This window comes from Pelobates fuscus, chromosome 3, assembly GCF_036172605.1.
Source record: "Pelobates fuscus isolate aPelFus1 chromosome 3, aPelFus1.pri, whole genome shotgun sequence".
NCBI classification, from domain to species: domain Eukaryota; kingdom Metazoa; phylum Chordata; class Amphibia; order Anura; family Pelobatidae; genus Pelobates; species Pelobates fuscus.
Window position 1 is genome coordinate 396,089,747 of NC_086319.1, and position 23,020 is coordinate 396,112,766.

The 23,020-nt window shown below is 42.2% G+C and overlaps 22 non-coding genes across 22 annotated transcripts; all 22 read left to right on the forward strand.

The window, feature by feature from the left end:
* The first annotated feature begins 1,256 nt into the window (after positions 1–1,256).
* TRNAL-AAG (transfer RNA leucine (anticodon AAG)) lies at positions 1,257–1,338 on the forward strand. Its single transcript has one exon. It is a non-coding gene; the product is annotated as a tRNA-Leu (tRNA).
* Positions 1,339–1,569: 231 nt separating this feature from the next.
* TRNAL-AAG (transfer RNA leucine (anticodon AAG)) lies at positions 1,570–1,651 on the forward strand. The gene has a single exon. It is a non-coding gene; the product is annotated as a tRNA-Leu (tRNA).
* An 855-nt stretch (positions 1,652–2,506) lies between these two features.
* Positions 2,507–2,578, forward strand: TRNAW-CCA (transfer RNA tryptophan (anticodon CCA)). The gene has a single exon. It is a non-coding gene; the product is annotated as a tRNA-Trp (tRNA).
* Positions 2,579–3,309: 731 nt separating this feature from the next.
* TRNAL-AAG (transfer RNA leucine (anticodon AAG)) lies at positions 3,310–3,391 on the forward strand. Its single transcript has one exon. It is a non-coding gene; the product is annotated as a tRNA-Leu (tRNA).
* An 855-nt stretch (positions 3,392–4,246) lies between these two features.
* TRNAW-CCA (transfer RNA tryptophan (anticodon CCA)) lies at positions 4,247–4,318 on the forward strand. Its single transcript has one exon. It is a non-coding gene; the product is annotated as a tRNA-Trp (tRNA).
* Positions 4,319–5,049: 731 nt separating this feature from the next.
* On the forward strand, positions 5,050–5,131 carry TRNAL-AAG (transfer RNA leucine (anticodon AAG)). Its single transcript has one exon. It is a non-coding gene; the product is annotated as a tRNA-Leu (tRNA).
* Positions 5,132–7,102: 1,971 nt separating this feature from the next.
* TRNAL-AAG (transfer RNA leucine (anticodon AAG)) lies at positions 7,103–7,184 on the forward strand. Its single transcript has one exon. It is a non-coding gene; the product is annotated as a tRNA-Leu (tRNA).
* Positions 7,185–8,039: 855 nt separating this feature from the next.
* TRNAW-CCA (transfer RNA tryptophan (anticodon CCA)) lies at positions 8,040–8,111 on the forward strand. Its single transcript has one exon. It is a non-coding gene; the product is annotated as a tRNA-Trp (tRNA).
* A 731-nt stretch (positions 8,112–8,842) lies between these two features.
* On the forward strand, positions 8,843–8,924 carry TRNAL-AAG (transfer RNA leucine (anticodon AAG)). Its single transcript has one exon. It is a non-coding gene; the product is annotated as a tRNA-Leu (tRNA).
* An 852-nt stretch (positions 8,925–9,776) lies between these two features.
* On the forward strand, positions 9,777–9,848 carry TRNAW-CCA (transfer RNA tryptophan (anticodon CCA)). The gene has a single exon. It is a non-coding gene; the product is annotated as a tRNA-Trp (tRNA).
* A 1,668-nt stretch (positions 9,849–11,516) lies between these two features.
* On the forward strand, positions 11,517–11,588 carry TRNAW-CCA (transfer RNA tryptophan (anticodon CCA)). Its single transcript has one exon. It is a non-coding gene; the product is annotated as a tRNA-Trp (tRNA).
* A 2,438-nt stretch (positions 11,589–14,026) lies between these two features.
* On the forward strand, positions 14,027–14,108 carry TRNAL-AAG (transfer RNA leucine (anticodon AAG)). The gene has a single exon. It is a non-coding gene; the product is annotated as a tRNA-Leu (tRNA).
* Positions 14,109–14,961: 853 nt separating this feature from the next.
* On the forward strand, positions 14,962–15,033 carry TRNAW-CCA (transfer RNA tryptophan (anticodon CCA)). The gene has a single exon. It is a non-coding gene; the product is annotated as a tRNA-Trp (tRNA).
* A 732-nt stretch (positions 15,034–15,765) lies between these two features.
* Positions 15,766–15,847, forward strand: TRNAL-AAG (transfer RNA leucine (anticodon AAG)). The gene has a single exon. It is a non-coding gene; the product is annotated as a tRNA-Leu (tRNA).
* Positions 15,848–16,699: 852 nt separating this feature from the next.
* TRNAW-CCA (transfer RNA tryptophan (anticodon CCA)) lies at positions 16,700–16,771 on the forward strand. Its single transcript has one exon. It is a non-coding gene; the product is annotated as a tRNA-Trp (tRNA).
* A 730-nt stretch (positions 16,772–17,501) lies between these two features.
* On the forward strand, positions 17,502–17,583 carry TRNAL-AAG (transfer RNA leucine (anticodon AAG)). Its single transcript has one exon. It is a non-coding gene; the product is annotated as a tRNA-Leu (tRNA).
* Positions 17,584–18,438: 855 nt separating this feature from the next.
* Positions 18,439–18,510, forward strand: TRNAW-CCA (transfer RNA tryptophan (anticodon CCA)). Its single transcript has one exon. It is a non-coding gene; the product is annotated as a tRNA-Trp (tRNA).
* Positions 18,511–19,241: 731 nt separating this feature from the next.
* Positions 19,242–19,323, forward strand: TRNAL-AAG (transfer RNA leucine (anticodon AAG)). Its single transcript has one exon. It is a non-coding gene; the product is annotated as a tRNA-Leu (tRNA).
* Positions 19,324–20,178: 855 nt separating this feature from the next.
* Positions 20,179–20,250, forward strand: TRNAW-CCA (transfer RNA tryptophan (anticodon CCA)). Its single transcript has one exon. It is a non-coding gene; the product is annotated as a tRNA-Trp (tRNA).
* Positions 20,251–20,992: 742 nt separating this feature from the next.
* On the forward strand, positions 20,993–21,074 carry TRNAL-AAG (transfer RNA leucine (anticodon AAG)). Its single transcript has one exon. It is a non-coding gene; the product is annotated as a tRNA-Leu (tRNA).
* Positions 21,075–21,305: 231 nt separating this feature from the next.
* TRNAL-AAG (transfer RNA leucine (anticodon AAG)) lies at positions 21,306–21,387 on the forward strand. Its single transcript has one exon. It is a non-coding gene; the product is annotated as a tRNA-Leu (tRNA).
* Positions 21,388–22,242: 855 nt separating this feature from the next.
* TRNAW-CCA (transfer RNA tryptophan (anticodon CCA)) lies at positions 22,243–22,314 on the forward strand. The gene has a single exon. It is a non-coding gene; the product is annotated as a tRNA-Trp (tRNA).
* Positions 22,315–23,020: the final 706 nt, after the last annotated feature.

A 23,020-nucleotide genomic window follows, 5' to 3' on the forward strand; every position in this document is an offset into this window, starting at 1 on the left:
GCTTTGCCACAAGAACATCGAGGCCATCCTCAAATACATCTACTGAATTCCATAAAATACCTTCTTTAGGAAGAGAATTTAACATCTTTCTTCTCACTTGAAAGAGGCCATAAATTGTCCTAAATATAAAGCTAGCAAAGAGTAAGTCACGTGGAGAATTCCACACCATGCACGATTCACCCCAGCATTTGCATGTTCCATTGTAATGTAATTAAACCGGTATGGCTTCACATGGCCACAAACACAGAAACTGGCTAGCTGGTGCAGTGCCTTTCTGTTTGGCTTTGCCTTCAATTACAGTGGTATTGTGCTGAAAAGAAAAGTACTTATTTTCTTTCCTCTTTAGGCTGAATATTTAATTTGTCAGAATCTATCTAATTTTATGTCGGTGGGGGAAAAAAAACCTACCTTTGTTGGCTACTCTGTTGACGACCACGTCCACCTTTACAATGAGAACTCGTGGCGCAACGGTAGCGCGTCTGACTCCAGATCTGAAGGTTGTGTGTTCAAATCACGTCGGGGTCATGCTGCTTTTGCTTTGGAGAAGAGTAAGCACAGATCTCTTGTCATACCAGAGTTGGATAAAAAGCAGGCTTAGCATATATAATCCATATATCCCGTACTTGCGTTATTTCATTATGTTGATGGTCAAAACGGGAAAAGTCCTGCTCATCTACAGTAGGTAGATTTGACATGCTGCAGGATTCCTGATTGTTTCAAATGAATCCTGTGGATTTTAAAATAGGAGTCGGGAACCAAAAATAGAGTCCCCCTGTTCCTTTAGCGTGTCATTTTATGGGTTCCTCCTTTTTTTTTGCTTTACTAACTTTTTGTCAAAACAGGTTAATGAATCGATTTCCTAGAGGCAGCATTTGAATGCTGAATACTGGAGGACAGCACTTTCCCTATGCTGGTGTTGAATTGTTATCTTTTATTTGCACCTGTTGGTAGTCATTTGACATGCTAGCAGATTTCACCTGAATGTAAAATGAGGAACTTGCGCTTTAAACTCTTTCTGTGTGAGAATAAATAGAGGGGGATGTGTAATATTTTAGCATTGATCTAGTTTTCTTGTGTTTTTGCGGTCTTGTAGAGGTGAAGGCGTTCTAAATGACCTATGCCGCCAGCAGTGCTGCATGAGTGTGGAAAGATATTGTCGGGACTTGCAACCTTTTGACAAGAAAGAAAATGAAATGATCAGAACGCTCCCAAATGGCGTGCGTGTTTTGAGTACGCAGCCACAGGGATTTTGCGCAGGTAGCGTGGCCGAGCGGTCTAAGGCGCTGGATTAAGGCTCCAGTCTCTTCGGGGGCGTGGGTTCGAATCCCACCGCTGCCATCAGGCTCTTTTTTTCTTCCAGCCTTCTGTGGATGAATAAACGTATCACGCCGTTTAAATACCGCTTCCTTATTTGCCACAACGTGCAACTTATGTGGACATGGAAATGCACTTGTTGCATACTCATATTGTCGGGACTTGCAACCTTTTGACAAGAAAGAAAATGAAATGATCAGAACGCTCCCAAATGGCGTGCGTGTTTTGAGTACGCAGCCACAGGGATTTTGCGCAGGTAGCGTGGCCGAGCGGTCTAAGGCGCTGGATTAAGGCTCCAGTCTCTTCGGGGGCGTGGGTTCGAATCCCACCGCTGCCATCAGGCTCTTTTTTTCTTCCAGCCTTCTGTGGATGAATAAACGTATCACGCCGTTTAAATACCGCTTCCTTATTTGCCACAACGTGCAACTTATGTGGACATGGAAATGCACTTGTTGCATACTCATTTGATCTTTGAAAATGGAACAGTAACACAGAAAGTTAGAAAAGTAATGCAGGATGAAAAGAAGACTCAGCTTCAACATTTCACCCACCCTTCTTCCCCTTGTTGTTCCAAAAGAAGGAGAAAGGAAAAAAAGAAAGACCTGAAGTCATTTTCAATTGTGCCCCAAGTTGGGCAGCAGGATTCCTTTAGAACTCCATATGTGCATTCCGATTTCTCCTTGGATCAACAAGCTGTGTTACAATACCCACTTTAGATACTAAAGTGGCATAGTTTCCAGCTTTGCCACAAGAACATCGAGGCCATCCTCAAATACATCTACTGAATTCCATAAAATACCTTCTTTAGGAAGAGAATTTAACATCTTTCTTCTCACTTGAAAGAGGCCATAAATTGTCCTAAATATAAAGCTAGCAAAGAGTAAGTCACGTGGAGAATTCCACACCATGCACGATTCACCCCAGCATTTGCATGTTCCATTGTAATGTAATTAAACCGGTATGGCTTCACATGGCCACAAACACAGAAACTGGCTAGCTGGTGCAGTGCCTTTCTGTTTGGCTTTGCCTTCAATTACAGTGGTATTGTGCTGAAAAGAAAAGTACTTATTTTCTTTCCTCTTTAGGCTGAATATTTAATTTGTCAGAATCTATCTAATTTTATGTCGGTGGGGGAAAAAAAACCTACCTTTGTTGGCTACTCTGTTGACGACCACGTCCACCTTTACAATGAGACCTCGTGGCGCAACGGTAGCGCGTCTGACTCCAGATCTGAAGGTTGTGTGTTCAAATCACGTCGGGGTCATGCTGCTTTTGCTTTGGAGAAGAGTAAGCACAGATCTCTTGTCATACCAGAGTTGGATAAAAAGCAGGCTTAGCATATATAATCCATATATCCCGTACTTGCGTTATTTCATTATGTTGATGGTCAAAACGGGAAAAGTCCTGCTCATCTACAGTAGGTAGATTTGACATGCTGCAGGATTCCTGATTGTTTCAAATGAATCCTGTGGATTTTAAAATAGGAGTCGGGAACCAAAAATAGAGTCCCCCTGTTCCTTTAGCGTGTCATTTTATGGGTTCCTCCTTTTTTTTTGCTTTACTAACTTTTTGTCAAAACAGGTTAATGAATCGATTTCCTACAGGCAGCATTTGAATGCTGAATACTGGAGGACAGCACTTTCCCTATGCTGGTGTTGAATTGTTATCTTTTGTTTGCACCTGTTGGTGGTCATTTGACATGCTAGCAGATTTCACCTGAATGTAAAATGAGGAACTTGCGCTTTAAACTCTTTCTGTGTGAGAATAAATAGAGGGGGATGTGTAATATTTTAGCATTGATCTAGTTTTCTTGTGTTTTTGCGGTCTTGTAGAGGTGAAGGCGTTCTAAATGACCTATGCCGCCAGCAGTGCTGCATGAGTGTGGAAAGATATTGTCGGGACTTGCAACCTTTTGACAAGAAAGAAAATGAAATGATCAGAACGCTCCCAAATGGCGTGCGTGTTTTGAGTACGCAGCCACAAGGATTTTGCGCAGGTAGCGTGGCCGAGCGGTCTAAGGCGCTGGATTAAGACTCCAGTCTCTTCGGGGGCGTGGGTTCGAATCCCACCGCTGCCATCAGGCTCTTTTTTTCTTCCAGCCTTCTGTGGATGAATAAACGTATCACGCCGTTTAAATACCGCTTCCTTATTTGCCACAACGTGCAACTTATGTGGACATGGAAATGCACTTGTTGCATACTCATTTGATCTTTGAAAATGGAACAGTAACACAGAAAGTTAGAAAAGTAATGCAGGATGAAAAGAAGACTCAGCTTCAACATTTCACCCACCCTTCTTCCCCTTGTTGTTCCAAAAGAAGGAGAAAGGAAAAAAAGAAAGACCTGAAGTCATTTTCAATTGTGCCCCAAGTTGGGCAGCAGGATTCCTTTAGAACTCCATATGTGCATTCCGATTTCTCCTTGGATCAACAAGCTGTGTTACAATACCCACTTTAGATACTAAAGTGGCATAGTTTCCAGCTTTGCCACAAGAACATCGAGGCCATCCTCAAATACATCTACTGAATTCCATAAAACACCTTCTTTAGGAAGAGAATTTAACATCTTTCTTCTCACTTGAAAGAGGCCATAAATTGTCCTAAATATAAAGCTAGCAAAGAGTAAGTCACGTGGAGAATTCCACACCATGCACGATTCACCCCAGCATTTGCATGTTCCATTGTAATGTAATTAAACCGGTATGGCTTCACATGGCCACAAACACAGAAACTGGCTAGCTGGTGCAGTGCCTTTCTGTTTGGCTTTGCCTTCAATTACAGTGGTATTGTGCTGAAAAGAAAAGTACTTATTTTCTTTCCTCTTTAGGCTGAATATTTAATTTGTCAGAATCTATCTAATTTTATGTCGGTGGGGGAAAAAAAACCTACCTTTGTTGGCTACTCTGTTGATGACCACGTCCACCTTTACAATGAGACCTCGTGGCGCAACGGTAGCGCGTCTGACTCCAGATCAGAAGGTTGCGTGTTCAAATCACGTCGGGGTCATGCTGCTTTTGCTTTGGAGAAGAGTAAGCACAGATCTCTTGTCATACCAGAGTTGGATAAAAAGCAGGCTTAGCATATATAATCCATATATCCCGTACTTGCGTTATTTCATTATGTTGATGGTCAAAACGGGAAAAGTCCTGCTCATCTACAGTAGGTAGATTTGACATGCTGCAGGATTCCTGATTGTTTCAAATGAATCCTGTGGATTTTAAAATAGGAGTCGGGAACCAAAAATAGAGTCCCCCTGTTCCTTTAGCGTGTCATTTTATGGGTTCCTCCTTTTTTTTTGCTTTACTAACTTTTTGTCAAAACAGGTTAATGAATCGATTTCCTAGAGGCAGCATTTGAATGCTGAATACTGGAGGACAGCACTTTCCCTATGCTGGTGTTGAATTGTTATCTTTTGTTTGCACCTGTTGGTGGTCATTTGACATGCTAGCAGATTTCACCTGAATGTAAAATGAGGAACTTGCGCTTTAAACTCTTTCTGTGTGAGAATAAATAGAGGGGGATGTGTAATATTTTAGCATTGATCTAGTTTTCTTGTGTTTTTGCGGTCTTGTAGAGGTGAAGGCGTTCTAAATGACCTATGCCGCCAGCAGTGCTGCATGAGTGTGGAAAGATATTGTCGGGACTTGCAACCTTTTGACAAGAAAGAAAATGAAATGATCAGAACGCTCCCAAATGGCGTGCGTGTTTTGAGTACGCAGCCACAGGGATTTTGCGCAGGTAGCGTGGCCGAGCGGTCTAAGGCGCTGGATTAAGGCTCCAGTCTCTTCGGGGGCGTGGGTTCGAATCCCACCGCTGCCATCAGGCTCTTTTTTTCTTCCAGCCTTCTGTGGATGAATAAACGTATCACGCCGTTTAAATACCGCTTCCTTATTTGCCACAACGTGCAACTTATGTGGACATGGAAATGCACTTGTTGCATACTCATATTGTCGGGACTTGCAACCTTTTGACAAGAAAGAAAATGAAATGATCAGAACGCTCCCAAATGGCGTGCGTGTTTTGAGTACGCAGCCACAGGGATTTTGCGCAGGTAGCGTGGCCGAGCGGTCTAAGGCGCTGGATTAAGGCTCCAGTCTCTTCGGGGGCGTGGGTTCGAATCCCACCCCTGCCATCAGGCTCTTTTGTTCTTCCAGCCTTCTGTGGATGAATAAACGTATCACGCCGTTTAAATACCGCTTCCTTATTTGCCACAACGTGCAACTTATGTGGACATGGAAATGCACTTGTTGCATACTCATTTGATCTTTGAAAATGGAACAGTAACACAGAAAGTTAGAAAAGTAATGCAGGATGAAAAGAAGACTCAGCTTCAACATTTCACCCACCCTTCTTCCCCTTGTTGTTCCAAAAGAAGGAGAAAGGAAAAAAAGAAAGACCTGAAGTCATTTTCAATTGTGCCCCAAGTTGGGCAGCAGGATTCCTTTAGAACTCCATATGTGCATTCCGATTTCTCCTTGGATCAACAAGCTGTGTTACAATACCCACTTTAGATACTAAAGTGGCATAGTTTCCAGCTTTGCCACAAGAACATCGAGGCCATCCTCAAATACATCTACTGAATTCCATAAAATACCTTCTTTAGGAAGAGAATTTAACATCTTTCTTCTCACTTGAAAGAGGCCATAAATTGTCCTAAATATAAAGCTAGCAAAGAGTAAGTCACGTGGAGAATTCCACACCATGCACGATTCACCCCAGCATTTGCATGTTCCATTGTAATGTAATTAAACCGGTATGGCTTCACATGGCCACAAACACAGAAACTGGCTAGCTGGTGCAGTGCCTTTCTGTTTGGCTTTGCCTTCAATTACAGTGGTATTGTGCTGAAAAGAAAAGTACTTATTTTCTTTCCTCTTTAGGCTGAATATTTAATTTGTCAGAATCTATCTAATTTTATGTCGGTGGGGGAAAAAAAACCTACCTTTGTTGGCTACTCTGTTGACGACCACGTCCACCTTTACAATGAGACCTCGTGGCGCAATGGTAGTGCGTCTGACTCCAGATCTGAAGGTTGTGTGTTCAAATCACGTCGGGGTCATGCTGCTTTTGCTTTGGAGAAGAGTAAGCACAGATCTCTTGTCATACCAGAGTTGGATAAAAAGCAGGCTTAGCATATATAATCCATATATCCCGTACTTGCGTTATTTCATTATGTTGATGGTCAAAACGGGAAAAGTCCTGCTCATCTACAGTAGGTAGATTTGACATGCTGCAGGATTCCTGATTGTTTCAAATGAATCCTGTGGATTTTAAAATAGGAGTCGGGAACCAAAAATAGAGTCCCCCTGTTCCTTTAGCGTGTCATTTTATGGGTTCCTCCTTTTTTTTTGCTTTACTAACTTTTTGTCAAAACAGGTTAATGAATCGATTTCCTAGAGGCAGCATTTGAATGCTGAATACTGGAGGACAGCACTTTCCCTATGCTGGTGTTGAATTGTTATCTTTTGTTTGCACCTGTTGGTGGTCATTTGACATGCTAGCAGATTTCACCTGAATGTAAAATGAGGAACTTGCGCTTTAAACTCTTTCTGTGTGAGAATAAATAGAGGGGGGTGTGTAATATTTTAGCATTGATCTAGTTTTCTTGTGTTTTTGCGGTCTTGTAGAGGTGAAGGCGTTCTAAATGACCTATGCCGCCAGCAGTGCTGCATGAGTGTGGAAAGATATTGTCGGGACTTGCAACCTTTTGACAAGAAAGAAAATGAAATGATCAGAACGCTCCCAAATGGCGTGCGTGTTTTGAGTACGCAGCCACAGGGATTTTGCGCAGGTAGCGTGGCCGAGCGGTCTAAGGCGCTGGATTAAGGCTCCAGTCTCTTCGGGGGCGTGGGTTCGAATCCCACCGCTGCCATCAGGCTCTTTTTTTCTTCCAGCCTTCTGTGGATGAATAAACGTATCACGCCATTTAAATACCGCTTCCTTATTTGCCACAACGTGCAACTTATGTGGACATGGAAATGCACTTGTTGCATACTCATTTGATCTTTGAAAATGGAACAGTAACACAGAAAGTTAGAAAAGTAATGCAGGATGAAAAGAAGACTCAGCTTCAACATTTCACCCACCCTTCTTCCCCTTGTTGTTCCAAAAGAAGGAGAAAGGAAAAAAAGAAAGACCTGAAGTCATTTTCAATTGTGCCCCAAGTTGGGCAGCAGGATTCCTTTAGAACTCCATATGTGCATTCCGATTTCTCCTTGGATCAACAAGCTGTGTTACAATACCCACTTTAGATACTAAAGTGGCATAGTTTCCAGCTTTGCCACAAGAACATCGAGGCCATCCTCAAATACATCTACTGAATTCCATAAAACACCTTCTTTAGGAAGAGAATTTAACATCTTTCTTCTCACTTGAAAGAGGCCATAAATTGTCCTAAATATAAAGCTAGCAAAGAGTAAGTCACGTGGAGAATTCCACACCATGCACGATTCACCCCAGCATTTGCATGTTCCATTGTAATGTAATTAAACCGGTATGGCTTCACATGGCCACAAACACAGAAACTGGCTAGCTGGTGCGGTGCCTTTCTGTTTGGCTTTGCCTTCAATTACAGTGGTATTGTGCTGAAAAGAAAAGTACTTATTTTCTTTCCTCTTTAGGCTGAATATTTAATTTGTCAGAATCTATCTAATTTTATGTCGGTGGGGGGAAAAAAACCTACCTTTGTTGGCTACTCTGTTGACGACCACGTCCACCTTTACAATGAGACCTCGTGGCGCAACGGTAGCGCGTCTGACTCCAGATCAGAAGGTTGCGTGTTCAAATCACGTCGGGGTCATGCTGCTTTTGCTTTGGAGAAGAGTAAGCACAGATCTCTTGTCATACCAGAGTTGGATAAAAAGCAGGCTTAGCATATATAATCCATATATCCCGTACTTGCGTTATTTCATTATGTTGATGGTCAAAACGGGAAAAGTCCTGCTCATCTACAGTAGGTAGATTTGACATGCTGCAGGATTCCTGATTGTTTCAAATGAATCCTGTGGATTTTAAAATAGGAGTCGGGAACCAAAAATAGAGTCCCCCTGTTCCTTTAGCGTGTCATTTTATGGGTTCCTCCTTTTTTTTTGCTTTACTAACTTTTTGTCAAAACAGGTTAATGAATCGATTTCCTAGAGGCAGCATTTGAATGCTGAATACTGGAGGACAGCACTTTCCCTATGCTGGTGTTGAATTGTTATCTTTTGTTTGCACCTGTTGGTGGTCATTTGACATGCTAGCAGATTTCACCTGAATGTAAAATGAGGAACTTGCGCTTTAAACTCTTTCTGTGTGAGAATAAATAGAGGGGGATGTGTAATATTTTAGCATTGATCTAGTTTTCTTGTGTTTTTGCGGTCTTGTAGAGGTGAAGGCGTTCTAAATGACCTATGCCGCCAGCAGTGCTGCATGAGTGTGGAAAGATATTGTCGGGACTTGCAACCTTTTGACAAGAAAGAAAATGAAATGATCAGAACGCTCCCAAATGGCGTGCGTGTTTTGAGTACGCAGCCACAGGGATTTTGTGCAGGTAGCGTGGCCGAGCGGTCTAAGGCGCTGGATTAAGGCTCCAGTCTCTTCGGGGGCGTGGGTTCGAATCCCACCGCTGCCATCAGGCTCTTTTTTTCTTCCAGCCTTCTGTGGATGAATAAACGTATCACGCCGTTTAAATACCGCTTCCTTATTTGCCACAACGTGCAACTTATGTGGACATGGAAATGCACTTGTTGCATACTCATTTGATCTTTGAAAATGGAACAGTAACACAGAAAGTTAGAAAAGTAATGCAGGATGAAAAGAAGACTCAGCTTCAACATTTCACCCACCCTTCTTCCCCTTGTTGTTCCAAAAGAAGGAGAAAGGAAAAAAAGAAAGACCTGAAGTCATTTTCAATTGTGCCCCAAGTTGGGCAGCAGGATTCCTTTAGAACTCCATATGTGCATTCCGATTTCTCCTTGGATCAACAAGCTGTATTACAATACCCACTTTAGATACTAAAGTGGCATAGTTTCCAGCTTTGCCACAAGAACATCGAGGCCATCCTCAAATACATCTACTGAATTCCATAAAACACCTTCTTTAGGAAGAGAATTTAACATCTTTCTTCTCACTTGAAAGAGGCCATAAATTGTCCTAAATATAAAGCTAGCAAAGAGTAAGTCACGTGGAGAATTCCACACCATGCACGATTCACCCCAGCATTTGCATGTTCCATTGTAATGTAATTAAACCGGTATGGCTTCACATGGCCACAAACACAGATACTGGCTAGCTGGTGCAGTGCCTTTCTGTTTGGCTTTGCCTTCAATTACAGTGGTATTGTGCTGAAAAGAAAAGTACTTATTTTTTTTCCTCTTTAGGCTGAATATTTAATTTGTCAGAATCTATCTAATTTTATGTCGGTGGGGGAAAAAACTACCTTTGTTGGCTACTCTGTTGACGACCACGTCCACCTTTACAATGAGACCTTGTGGCGCAACGGTAGCGCGTCTGACTCCAGATCAGAAGGTTGCGTGTTCAAATCACGTCGGGGTCATGCTGCTTTTGCTTTGGAGAAGAGTAAGCACAGATCTCTTGTCATACCAGAGTTGGATAAAAAGCAGGCTTAGCATATATAATCCATATATCCCGTACTTGCGTTATTTCATTATGTTGATGGTCAAAACGGGAAAAGTCCTGCTCATCTACAGTAGGTAGATTTGACATGCTGCAGGATTCCTGATTGTTTCAAATGAATCCTGTGGATTTTAAACTAGGAGTCGGGAACCAAAAATAGAGTCCCCCTGTTCCTTTAGCGTGTCATTTTATGGGTTCCTCCTTTTTTTTGCTTTACTCCCTTTTTGTCAAAACAGGTTAATGAATCGATTTCCTAGAGGCAGCATTTGAATGCTGAATACTGGAGGACAGCACTTTCCCTATGCTGGTGTTGAATTGTTATCTTTTGTTTGCACCTGTTGGTGGTCATTTGACATGCTAGCAGATTTCACCTGAATGTAAAATGAGGAACTTGCGCTTTAAACTCTTTCTGTGTGAGAATAAATAGAGGGGGATGTGTAATATTTTAGCATTGATCTAGTTTTCTTGTGTTTTTGCGGTCTTGTAGAGGTGAAGGCGTTCTAAATGACCTATGCCGCCAGCAGTGCTGCATGAGTGTGGAAAGATATTGTCGGGACTTGCAACCTTTTGACAAGAAAGAAAATGAAATGATCAGAACGCTCCCAAATGGCGTATGTGTTTTGAGTACGCAGCCACAAGGATTTTGCGCAGGTAGCGTGGCCGAGCGGTCTAAGGCGCTGGATTAAGGCTCCAGTCTATTCGGGGGCGTGGGTTCGAATCCCACCGCTGCCATCAGGCTCTTTTTTTTCTTCCAGCCTTCTGTGGATGAATAAACGTATCACGCCGTTTAAATACCGCTTCCTTATTTGCCACAACGTGCAACTTATGTGGACATGGAAATGCACTTGTTGCATACTCATTTGATCTTTGAAAATGGAACAGTAACACAGAAAGTTAGAAAAGTAATGCAGGATGAAAAGAAGACTCAGCTTCAACATTTCACCCACCCTTCTTCCCCTTGTTGTTCCAAAAGAAGGAGAAAGGAAAAAAAGAAAGACCTGAAGTCATTTTCAATTGTGCCCCAAGTTGGGCAGCAGGATTCCTTTAGAACTCCATATGTGCATTCCGATTTCTCCTTGGATCAACAAGCTGTGTTACAATACCCACTTTAGATACTAAAGTGGCATAGTTTCCAGCTTTGCCACAAGAACATCGAGGCCATCCTCAAATACATCTACTGAATTCCATAAAACACCTTCTTTAGGAAGAGAATTTAACATCTTTCTTCTCACTTGAAAGAGGCCATAAATTGTCCTAAATATAAAGCTAGCAAAGAGTAAGTCACGTGGAGAATTCCACACCATGCACGATTCACCCCAGCATTTGCATGTTCCATTGTAATGTAATTAAACCGGTATGGCTTCACATGGCCACAAACACAGAAACTGGCTAGCTGGTGCGGTGCCTTTCTGTTTGGCTTTGCCTTCAATTACAGTGGTATTGTGCTGAAAAGAAAAGTACTTATTTTCTTTCCTCTTTAGGCTGAATATTTAATTTGTCAGAATCTATCTAATTTTATGTCGGTGGGGGAAAAAAAACCTACCTTTGTTGGCTACTCTGTTGACGACCACGTCCACCTTTACAATGAGACCTCGTGGCGCAACGGTAGCGCGTCTGACTCCAGATCAGAAGGTTGCGTGTTCAAATCACGTCGGGGTCATGCTGCTTTTGCTTTGGAGAAGAGTAAGCACAGATCTCTTGTCATACCAGAGTTGGATAAAAAGCAGGCTTAGCATATATAATCCATATATCCCGTACTTGCGTTATTTCATTATGTTGATGGTCAAAACGGGAAAAGTCCTGCTCATCTACAGTAGGTAGATTTGACATGCTGCAGGATTCCTGATTGTTTCAAATGAATCCTGTGGATTTTAAAATAGGAGTCGGGAACCAAAAATAGAGTCCCCCTGTTCCTTTAGCGTGTCATTTTATGGGTTCCTCCTTTTTTTTTGCTTTACTAACTTTTTGTCAAAACAGGTTAATGAATCGATTTCCTAGAGGCAGCATTTGAATGCTGAATACTGGAGGACAGCACTTTCCCTATGCTGGTGTTGAATTGTTATCTTTTGTTTGCACCTGTTGGTGGTCATTTGACATGCTAGCAGATTTCACCTGAATGTAAAATGAGGAACTTGCGCTTTAAACTCTTTCTGTGTGAGAATAAATAGAGGGGGATGTGTAATATTTTAGCATTGATCTAGTTTTCTTGTGTTTTTGCGGTCTTGTAGAGGTGAAGGCGTTCTAAATGACCTATGCCGCCAGCAGTGCTGCATGAGTGTGGAAAGATATTGTCGGGACTTGCAACCTTTTGACAAGAAAGAAAATGAAATGATCAGAACGCTCCCAAATGGCGTGCGTGTTTTGAGTACGCAGCCACAGGGATTTTGTGCAGGTAGCGTGGCCGAGCGGTCTAAGGCGCTGGATTAAGGCTCCAGTCTCTTCGGGGGCTCTTTTTTTCTTCCAGCCTTCTGTGGATGAATAAACGTATCACGCCGTTTAAATACCGCTTCCTTATTTGCCACAACGTGCAACTTATGTGGACATGGAAATGCACTTGTTGCATACTCATTTGATCTTTGAAAATGGAACAGTAACACAGAAAGTTAGAAAAGTAATGCAGGATGAAAAGAAGACTCAGCTTCAACATTTCACCCACCCTTCTTCCCCTTGTTGTTCCAAAAGAAGGAGAAAGGAAAAAAAGAAAGACCTGAAGTCATTTTCAATTGTGCCCCAAGTTGGGCAGCAGGATTCCTTTAGAACTCCATATGTGCATTCCGATTTCTCCTTGGATCAACAAGCTGTATTACAATACCCACTTTAGATACTAAAGTGGCATAGTTTCCAGCTTTGCCACAAGAACATCGAGGCCATCCTCAAATACATCTACTGAATTCCATAAAACACCTTCTTTAGGAAGAGAATTTAACATCTTTCTTCTCACTTGAAAGAGGCCATAAATTGTCCTAAATATAAAGCTAGCAAAGAGTAAGTCACGTGGAGAATTCCACACCATGCACGATTCACCCCAGCATTTGCATGTTCCATTGTAATGTAATTAAACCGGTATGGCTTCACATGGCCACAAACACAGAAACTGGCTAGCTGGTGCGGTGCCTTTCTGTTTGGCTTTGCCTTCAATTACAGTGGTATTGTGCTGAAAAGAAAAGTACTTATTTTCTTTCCTCTTTAGGCTGAATATTTAATTTGTCAGAATCTATCTAATTTTATGTCGGTGGGGGAAAAAAACCTACCTTTGTTGGCTACTCTGTTGACGACCACATCCACCTTTACAATGAGACCTCGTGGCGCAACGGTTTCGCGTCTGACTCCAGATCAGAATGTTGCGTGTTCAAATCACGTCGGGGTCATGCTGCTTTTGCTTTGGAGAAGAGTAAGCACAGATCTCTTGTCATACCAGAGTTGGATAAAAAGCAGGCTTAGCATATATAATCCATATATCCCGTACTTGCGTTATTTCATTATGTTGATGGTCAAAACGGGAAAAGTCCTGCTCATCTACAGTAGGTAGATTTGACATGCTGCAGGATTCCTGATTGTTTCAAATGAATCCTGTGGATTTTAAAATAGGAGTCGGGAACCAAAAATAGAGTCCCCCTGTTCCTTTAGCGTGTCATTTTATGGGTTCCTCCTTTTTTTTGCTTTACTCCCTTTTTGTCAAAACAGGTTAATGAATCGATTTCCTAGAGGCAGCATTTGAATGCTGAATACTGGAGGACAGCACTTTCCCTATGCTGGTGTTGAATTGTTATCTTTTGTTTGCACCTGTTGGTGGTCATTTGACACGCTAGCAGATTTCACCTGAATGTAACATGAGGAACTTGCGCTTTAAACTCTTTCTGTGTGAGAATAAATAGAGGGGGATGTGTAATATTTTAGCATTGATCTAGTTTTCTTGTGTTTTTGCGGTCTTGTAGAGGTGAAGGCGTTCTAAATGACCTATGCCGCCAGCAGTGCTGCATGAGTGTGGAAAGATATTGTCGGATCTTGCAACCTTTTGACAAGAAAGAAAATGAAATGATCAGAACGCTCCCAAATGGCGTGCGTGTTTTGAGTACGCAGCCACAGGGATTTTGCGCAGGTAGCGTGGCCGAGCGGTCTAAGGCGCTGGATTAAGGCTCCAGTCTCTTCGGGGGCGTGGGTTCGAATCCCACCGCTGCCATCAGGCTCTTTTTTTCTTCCAGCCTTCTGTGGATGAATAAACGTATCACGCCGTTTAAATACCGCTTCCTTATTTGCCACAACGTGCAACTTATGTGGACATGGAAGTGCACTTGTTTCATACTCATTTGATCTTTGAAAATGGAACAGTAACACATAAAGTTAGAAAAGTAATGCAGGATGAAAAGAAGACTCAGCTTCAACATTTCACCCACCCTTCTTCCCCTTGTTGTTCCAAAAGAAGGAGAAAGGAAAAAAGAAAGACCTGAAGTCATTTTCAATTGTGCCCCAAGTTGGGCAGCAGGATTCCTTTAGAACTCCATATGTGCATTCCGATTTCTCCTTGTATCAACAAGCTGTGTTACAATACCCACTTTAGATACTAAAGTGGCATAGTTTCCAGCTTTGCCACAAGAACATCGAGGCCATCCTCAAATACATCTACTGAATTCCATAAAACACCTTCTTTAGGAAGAGAATTTAACATCTTTCTTCTCACTTGAAAGAGGCCATAAATTGTCCTAAATATAAAGCTAGCAAAGAGTAAGTCACATGGAGAATTCCACACCATGCACGATTCACCCCAGCATTTGCATGTTCCATTGTAATGTAATTAAACCGGTATGGCTTCACATGGCCACAAACACAGAAACTGGCTAGCTGGTGCGGTGCCTTTCTGTTTGGCTTTGCCTTCAATTACAGTGGTATTGTGCTGAAAAGAAAAGTACTTATTTTCTTTCCTCTTTAGGCTGAATATTAAATTTGACACAATCTATCTAATTTTATGTCGGTGGGGGAAAAAAACCTACCTTTGTTGGCTACTCTGTTGACGACCACGTCCACCTTTACAATGAGACCTCGTGGCGCAACGGTAGCGCGTCTGACTCCAGATCAGAAGGTTGCGTGTTCAAATCACGTCGGGGTCATGCTGCTTTTGCTTTGGAGGAAGAGTAAGCACAGATCTCTTGTCATACCAGAGTTGGATAAAAAGCAGGCTTAGCATATATAATCCATATATCCCGTGCTTGCGTTATTTCATTATGTTGATGGTCAAAACGGGAAAAGTCCTGCTCATCTACAGTAGGTAGATTTGACATGCTGCAGGATTCCTGATTGTTTCAAATGAATCCTGTGGATTTTAAAATAGGAGTCGGGAACCAAAAATAGAGTCCCCCTGTTCCTTTAGCGTGTCATTTTATGGGTTCCTCCTTTTTTTTTGCTTTACTAACTTTTTGTCAAAACAGGTTAATGAATCGATTTCCTAGAGGCAGCATTTGAATGCTGAATACTGGAGGACAGCACTTTCCCTATGCTGGTGTTGAATTGTTATCTTTTGTTTGCACCTGTTGGTGGTCATTTGACACGCTAGCAGATTTCACCTGAATGTAAAATGAGGAACTTGCGCTTTAAACTCTTTCTGTGTGAGAATAAATAGAGGGGGATGTGTAATATTTTAGCATTTATCTAGTTTTCTTGTGTTTTTGCGGTCTTGTAGAGGTGAAGGCGTTCTAAATGACCTATGCCGCCAGCAGTGCTGCATGAGTGTGGAAAGATATTGTCGGGACTTGCAACCTTTTGTCAAGAAAGAAAATGAAATGATCAGAACGCTCCCAAATGGCGTGCGTGTTTTGAGTACGCAGCCACAGGGATTTTGCGCAGGTAGCGTGGCCGAGCGGTCTAAGGCGCTGGATTAAGGCTCCAGTCTCTTCGGGGGCGTGGGTTCGAATCCCACCGCTGCCATCAGGCTCTTTTTTTCTTCCAGCCTTCTGTGGATGAATAAACGTATCACGCCGTTTAAATACCGCTTCCTTATTTGCCACAACGTGCAACTTATGTGGACATGGAAATGCACTTGTTGCATACTCATTTGATCTTTGAAAATGGAACAGTAACACAGAAAGTTAGAAAAGTAATGCAGGATGAAAAGAAGACTCAGCTTCAACATTTCACCCACCCTTCTTCCCCTTGTTGTTCCAAAAGAAGGAGAAAGGAAAAAAAGAAAGACCTGAAGTCATTTTCAATTGTGCCCCAAGTTGGGCAGCAGGATTCCTTTAGAACTCCATATGTGCATTCCGATTTCTCCTTGGATCAACAAGCTGTGTTACAATACCCACTTTAGATACTAAAGTGGCATAGTTTCCAGCTTTGCCACAAGAACATCGAGGCCATCCTCAAATACATCTACTGAATTCCATAAAACACCTTCTTTAGGAAGAGAATTTAACATCTTTCTTCTCACTTGAAAGAGGCCATAAATTGTCCTAAATATAAAGCTAGCAAAGAGTAAGTCACGTGGAGAATTCCACACCATGCACGATTCACCCCAGCATTTGCATGTTCCATTGTAATGTAATTAAACCGGTACGGCTTCACATGGCCACAAACACAGATACTGGCTAGCTGGTGCAGTGCCTTTCTGTTTGGCTTTGCCTTCAATTACAGTGGTATTGTGCTGAAAAGAAAAGTACTTATTTTCTTTCCTCTTTAGGCTGAATATTTAATTTGTCAGAATCTATCTAATTTTATGTCGGTGGGGGAAAAAACTACCTTTGTTGGCTACTCTGTTGACGACCACGTCCACCTTTACAATGAGACCTTGTGGCGCAACGGTAGCGCGTCTGACTCCAGATCAGAAGGTTGCGTGTTCAAATCACGTCGGGGTCATGCTGCTTTTGCTTTGGAGAAGAGTAAGCACAGATCTCTTGTCATACCAGAGTTGGATAAAAAGCAGGCTTAGCATTTATAATCCATATATCCCGTACTTGCGTTATTTCATTATGTTGATGGTCAAAACGGGAAAAGTCCTGCTCATCTACAGTAGGTAGATTTGACATGCTGCAGGATTCCTGATTGTTTCAAATGAATCCTGTGGATTTTAAACTAGGAGTCGGGAACCAAAAATAGAGTCCCCCTGTTCCTTTAGCGTGTCATTTTATGGGTTCCTCCTTTTTTTTGCTTTACTCCCTTTTTGTCAAAACAGGTTAATGAATCGATTTCCTAGAGGCAGCATTTGAATGCTGAATACTGGAGGACAGCACTTTCCCTATGCTGGTGTTGAATTGTTATCTTTTGTTTGCACCTGTTGGTGGTCATTTGACATGCTAGCAGATTTCACCTGAATGTAAAATGAGGAACTTGCGCTTTAAACTCTTTCTGTGTGAGAATAAATAGAGGGGGATGTGTAATATTTTAGCATTGATCTAGTTTTCTTGTGTTTTTGCGGTCTTGTAGAGGTGAAGGCGTTCTAAATGACCTATGCCGCCAGCAGTGCTGCATGAGTGTGGAAAGATATTGTCGGGACTTGCAACCTTTTGACAAGAAAGAAAATGAAATGATCAGAACGCTCCCAAATGGCGTGCGTGTTTTGAGTACGCAGCCACAGGGATTTTGCGCAGGTAGCGTGGCCGAGCGGTCTAAGGCGCTGGATTAAGGCTCCAGTCTCTTCGGGGGCGTGGGTTCGAATCCCACCGCTGCCATCAGGCTCTTTTTTTCTTCCAGCCTTCTGTGGATGAATAAACGTATCACGCCGTTTAAATACCGCTTCCTTATTTGCCACAACGTGCAACTTATGTGGACATGGAAATGCACTTGTTGCATACTCATTTGATCTTTGAAAATGGAACAGTAACACAGAAAGTTAGAAAAGTAATGCAGGATGAAAAGAAGACTCAGCTTCAACATTTCACCCACCCTTCTTCCCCTTGTTGTTCCAAAAGAAGGAGAAAGGAAAAAAAGAAAGACCTGAAGTCATTTTCAATTGTGCCCCAAGTTGGGCAGCAGGATTCCTTTAGAACTCCATATGTGCATTCCGATTTCTCCTTGGATCAACAAGCTGTGTTACAATACCCACTTTAGATACTAAAGTGGCATAGTTTCCAGCTTTGCCACAAGAACATCGAGGCCATCCTCAAATACATCTACTGAATTCCATAAAACACCTTCTTTAGGAAGAGAATTTAACATCTTTCTTCTCACTTGAAAGAGGCCATAAATTGTCCTAAATATAAAGCTAGCAAAGAGTAAGTCACGTGGAGAATTCCACACCATGCACGATTCACCCCAGCATTTGCATGTTCCATTGTAATGTAATTAAACCGGTATGGCTTCACATGGCCACAAACACAGAAACTGGCTAGCTGGTGCAGTGCCTTTCTGTTTGGCTTTGCCTTCAATTACAGTGGTATTGTGCTGAAAAGAAAAGTACTTATTTTCTTTCCTCTTTAGGCTGAATATTTAATTTGTCAGAATCTATCTAATTTTATGTCGGTGGGGGAAAAAAAACCTACCTTTGTTGGCTACTCTGTTGACGACCACGTCCACCTTTACAATGAGACCTCGTGGCGCAACGGTAGCGCGTCTGACTCCAGATCAGAAGGTTGCGTGTTCAAATCACGTCGGGGTCATGCTGCTTTTGCTTTGGAGATGAGTAAGCACAGATCTCTTGTCATACTAGAGTTGGATAAAATGCAGGCTTAGCATATATAATCCATATATCCCGTACTTGCGTTATTTCATTATGTTGATGGTCAAAACGGGAAAAGTCCTGCTCATCTACAGTAGGTAGATTTGACATGCTGCAGGATTCCTGATTGTTTCAAATGAATCCTGTGGATTTTAAAATAGGAGTCGGGAACCAAAAATAGAGTCCCCCTGTTCCTTTAGCGTGTCATTTTATGGGTTCCTCCTTTTTTTTTGCTTTACTAACTTTTTGTCAAAACAGGTTAATGAATCGATTTCCTAGAGGCAGCATTTGAATGCTGAATACTGGAGGACAGCACTTTCCCTATGCTGGTGTTGAATTGTTATCTTTTGTTTGCACCTGTTGGTGGTCATTTGACACGCTAGCAGATTTCACCTGAATGTAACATGAGGAACTTGCGCTTTAAACTCTTTCTGTGTGAGAATAAATAGAGGGGGATGTGTAATATTTTAGCATTGATCTAGTTTTCTTGTGTTTTTGCGGTCTTGTAGAGGTGAAGGCGTTCTAAATGACCTATGCCGCCAGCAGTGCTGCATGAGTGTGGAAAGATATTGTCGGGACTTGCAACCTTTTGACAAGAAAGAAAATGAAATGATCAGAACGCTCCCAAATGGCGTGCGTGTTTTGAGTACGCAGCCACAGGGATTTTGCGCAGGTAGCGTGGCCGAGCGGTCTAAGGCGCTGGATTAAGGCTCCAGTCTCTTCGGGGGCGTGGGTTCGAATCCCACCGCTGCCATCAGGCTCTTTTTTTCTTCCAGCCTTCTGTGGATGAATAAACGTATCACGCCGTTTAAATACCGCTTCCTTATTTGCCACAACGTGCAACTTATGTGGACATGGAAATGCACTTGTTGCATACTCATTTGATCTTTGAAAATGGAACAGTAACACAGAAAGTTAGAAAAGTAATGCAGGATGAAAAGAAGACTCAGCTTCAACATTTCACCCACCCTTCTTCCCCTTGTTGTTCCAAAAGAAGGAGAAAGGAAAAAAAGAAAGACCTGAAGTCATTTTCAATTGTGCACCAAGTTGGGCAGCAGGATTCCTTTAGAACTCCATATGTGCATTCCGATTTCTCCTTGGATCAACAAGCTGTATTACAATACCCACTTTAGATACTAAAGTGGCATAGTTTCCAGCTTTGCCACAAGAACATCGAGGCCATCCTCAAATACATCTACTGAATTCCATAAAACACCTTCTTTAGGAAGAGAATTTAACATCTTTCTTCTCACTTGAAAGAGGCCATAAATTGTCCTAAATATAAAGCTAGCAAAGAGTAAGTCACGTGGAGAATTCCACACCATGCACGATTCACCCCAGCATTTGCATGTTCCATTGTAATGTAATTAAACCGGTATGGCTTCACATGGCCACAAACACAGAAACTGGCTAGCTGGTGCAGTGCCTTTCTGTTTGGCTTTGCCTTCAATTACAGTGGTATTGTGCTGAAAAGAAAAGTACTTATTTTCTTTCCTCTTTAGGCTGAATATTTAATTTGTCAGAATCTATCTAATTTTATGTCGGTGGGGGAAAAAAAACCTACCTTTGTTGGCTACTCTGTTGACGACCACGTCCACCTTTACAATGAGACCTCGTGGCGCAACGGTAGCGCGTCTGACTCCAGATCAGAAGGTTGCGTGTTCAAATCACGTCGGGGTCATGCTGCTTTTGCTTTGGAGAAGAGTAAGCACAGATCTCTTGTCATACCAGAGTTGGATAAAAAGCAGGCTTAGCATATATAATCCATATATAATCCATATATCCCGTACTTGCGTTATTTCATTATGTTGATGGTCAAAACGGGAAAAGTCCTGCTCATCTACAGTAGGTAGATTTGACATGCTGCAGGATTCCTGATTGTTTCAAATGAATCCTGTGGATTTTAAAATAGGAGTCGGGAACCAAAAATAGAGTCCCCCTGTTCCTTTAGCGTGTCATTTTATGGGTTCCTCCTTTTTTTTTGCTTTACTAACTTTTTGTCAAAACAGGTTAATGAATCGATTTCCTAGAGGCAGCATTTGAATGCTGAATACTGGAGGACAGCACTTTCCCTATGCTGGTGTTGAATTGTTATCTTTTGTTTGCACCTGTTGGTGGTCATTTGACATGCTAGCAGATTTCACCTGAATGTAAAATGAGGAACTTGCGCTTTAAACTCTTTCTGTGTGAGAATAAATAGAGGGGGATGTGTAATATTTTAGCATTGATCTAGTTTTCTTGTGTTTTTGCGGTCTTGTAGAGGTGAAGGCGTTCTAAATGACCTATGCCGCCAGCAGTGCTGCATGAGTGTGGAAAGATATTGTCGGGACTTGCAACCTTTTGACAAGAAAGAAAATGAAATGATCAGAACGCTCCCAAATGGCGTGCGTGTTTTGAGTACGCAGCCACAGGGATTTTGCGCAGGTAGCGTGGCCGAGCGGTCTAAGGCGCTGGATTAAGGCTCCAGTCTCTTCGGGGGCGTGGGTTCGAATCCCACCGCTGCCATCAGGCTCTTTTTTTCTTCCAGCCTTCTGTGGATGAATAAACGTATCACGCCGTTTAAATACCGCTTCCTTATTTGCCACAACGTGCAACTTATGTGGACATGGAAATGCACTTGTTGCATACTCATATTGTCGGGACTTGCAACCTTTTGACAAGAAAGAAAATGAAATGATCAGAACGCTCCCAAATGGCGTGCGTGTTTTGAGTACGCAGCCACAGGGATTTTGCGCAGGTAGCGTGGCCGAGCGGTCTAAGGCGCTGGATTAAGGCTCCAGTCTCTTCGGGGGCGTGGGTTCGAATCCCACCGCTGCCATCAGGCTCTTTTTTTCTTCCAGCCTTCTGTGGATGAATAAACGTATCACGCCGTTTAAATACCGCTTCCTTATTTGCCACAACGTGCAACTTATGTGGACATGGAAATGCACTTGTTGCATACTCATTTGATCTTTGAAAATGGAACAGTAACACAGAAAGTTAGAAAAGTAATGCAGGATGAAAAGAAGACTCAGCTTCAACATTTCACCCACCCTTCTTCCCCTTGTTGTTCCAAAAGAAGGAGAAAGGAAAAAAAGAAAGACCTGAAGTCATTTTCAATTGTGCCCCAAGTTGGGCAGCAGGATTCCTTTAGAACTCCATATGTGCATTCCGATTTCTCCTTGGATCAACAAGCTGTGTTACAATACCCACTTTAGATACTAAAGTGGCATAGTTTCCAGCTTTGCCACAAGAACATCGAGGCCATCCTCAAATACATCTACTGAATTCCATAAAATACCTTCTTTAGGAAGAGAATTTAACATATTTCTTCTCACTTGAAAGAGGCCATAAATTGTCCTAAATATAAAGCTAGCAAAGAGTAAGTCACGTGGAGAATTCCACACCATGCACGATTCACCCCAGCATTTGCATGTTCCATTGTAATGTAATTAAACCGGTATGGCTTCACATGGCCACAAACACAGAAACTGGCTAGCTGGTGCAGTGCCTTTCTGTTTGGCTTTGCCTTCAATTACAGTGGTATTGTGCTGAAAAGAAAAGTACTTATTTTCTTTCCTCTTTAGGCTGAATATTTAATTTGTCAGAATCTATCTAATTTTATGTCGGTGGGGGAAAAAAAACCTACCTTTGTTGGCTACTCTGTTGACGACCACGTCCACCTTTACAATGAGACCTCGTGGCGCAACGGTAGCGCGTCTGACTCCAGATCTGAAGGTTGTGTGTTCAAATCACGTCGGGGTCATGCTGCTTTTGCTTTGGAGAAGAGTAAGCACAGATCTCTTGTCATACCAGAGTTGGATAAAAAGCAGGCTTAGCATATATAATCCATATATCCCGTACTTGCGTTATTTCATTATGTTGATGGTCAAAACGGGAAAAGTCCTGCTCATCTACAGTAGGTAGATTTGACATGCTGCAGGATTCCTGATTGTTTCAAATGAATCCTGTGGATTTTAAAATAGGAGTCGGGAACCAAAAATAGAGTCCCCCTGTTCCTTTAGCGTGTTATTTTATGGGTTCCTCCTTTTTTTTTGCTTTACTAACTTTTTGTCAAAACAGGTTAATGAATCGATTTCCTAGAGGCAGCATTTGAATGCTGAATACTGGAGGACAGCACTTTCCCTATGCTGGTGTTGAATTGTTATCTTTTGTTTGCACCTGTTGGTGGTCATTTGACATGCTAGCAGATTTCACCTGAATGTAAAATGAGGAACTTGCGCTTTAAACTCTTTCTGTGTGAGAATAAATAGAGGGGGATGTGTAATATTTTAGCATTGATCTAGTTTTCTTGTGTTTTTGCGGTCTTGTAGAGGTGAAGGCGTTCTAAATGACCTATGCCGCCAGCAGTGCTGCATGAGTGTGGAAAGATATTGTCGGGACTTGCAACCTTTTGACAAGAAAGAAAATGAAATGATCAGAACGCTCCCAAATGGCGTGCGTGTTTTGAG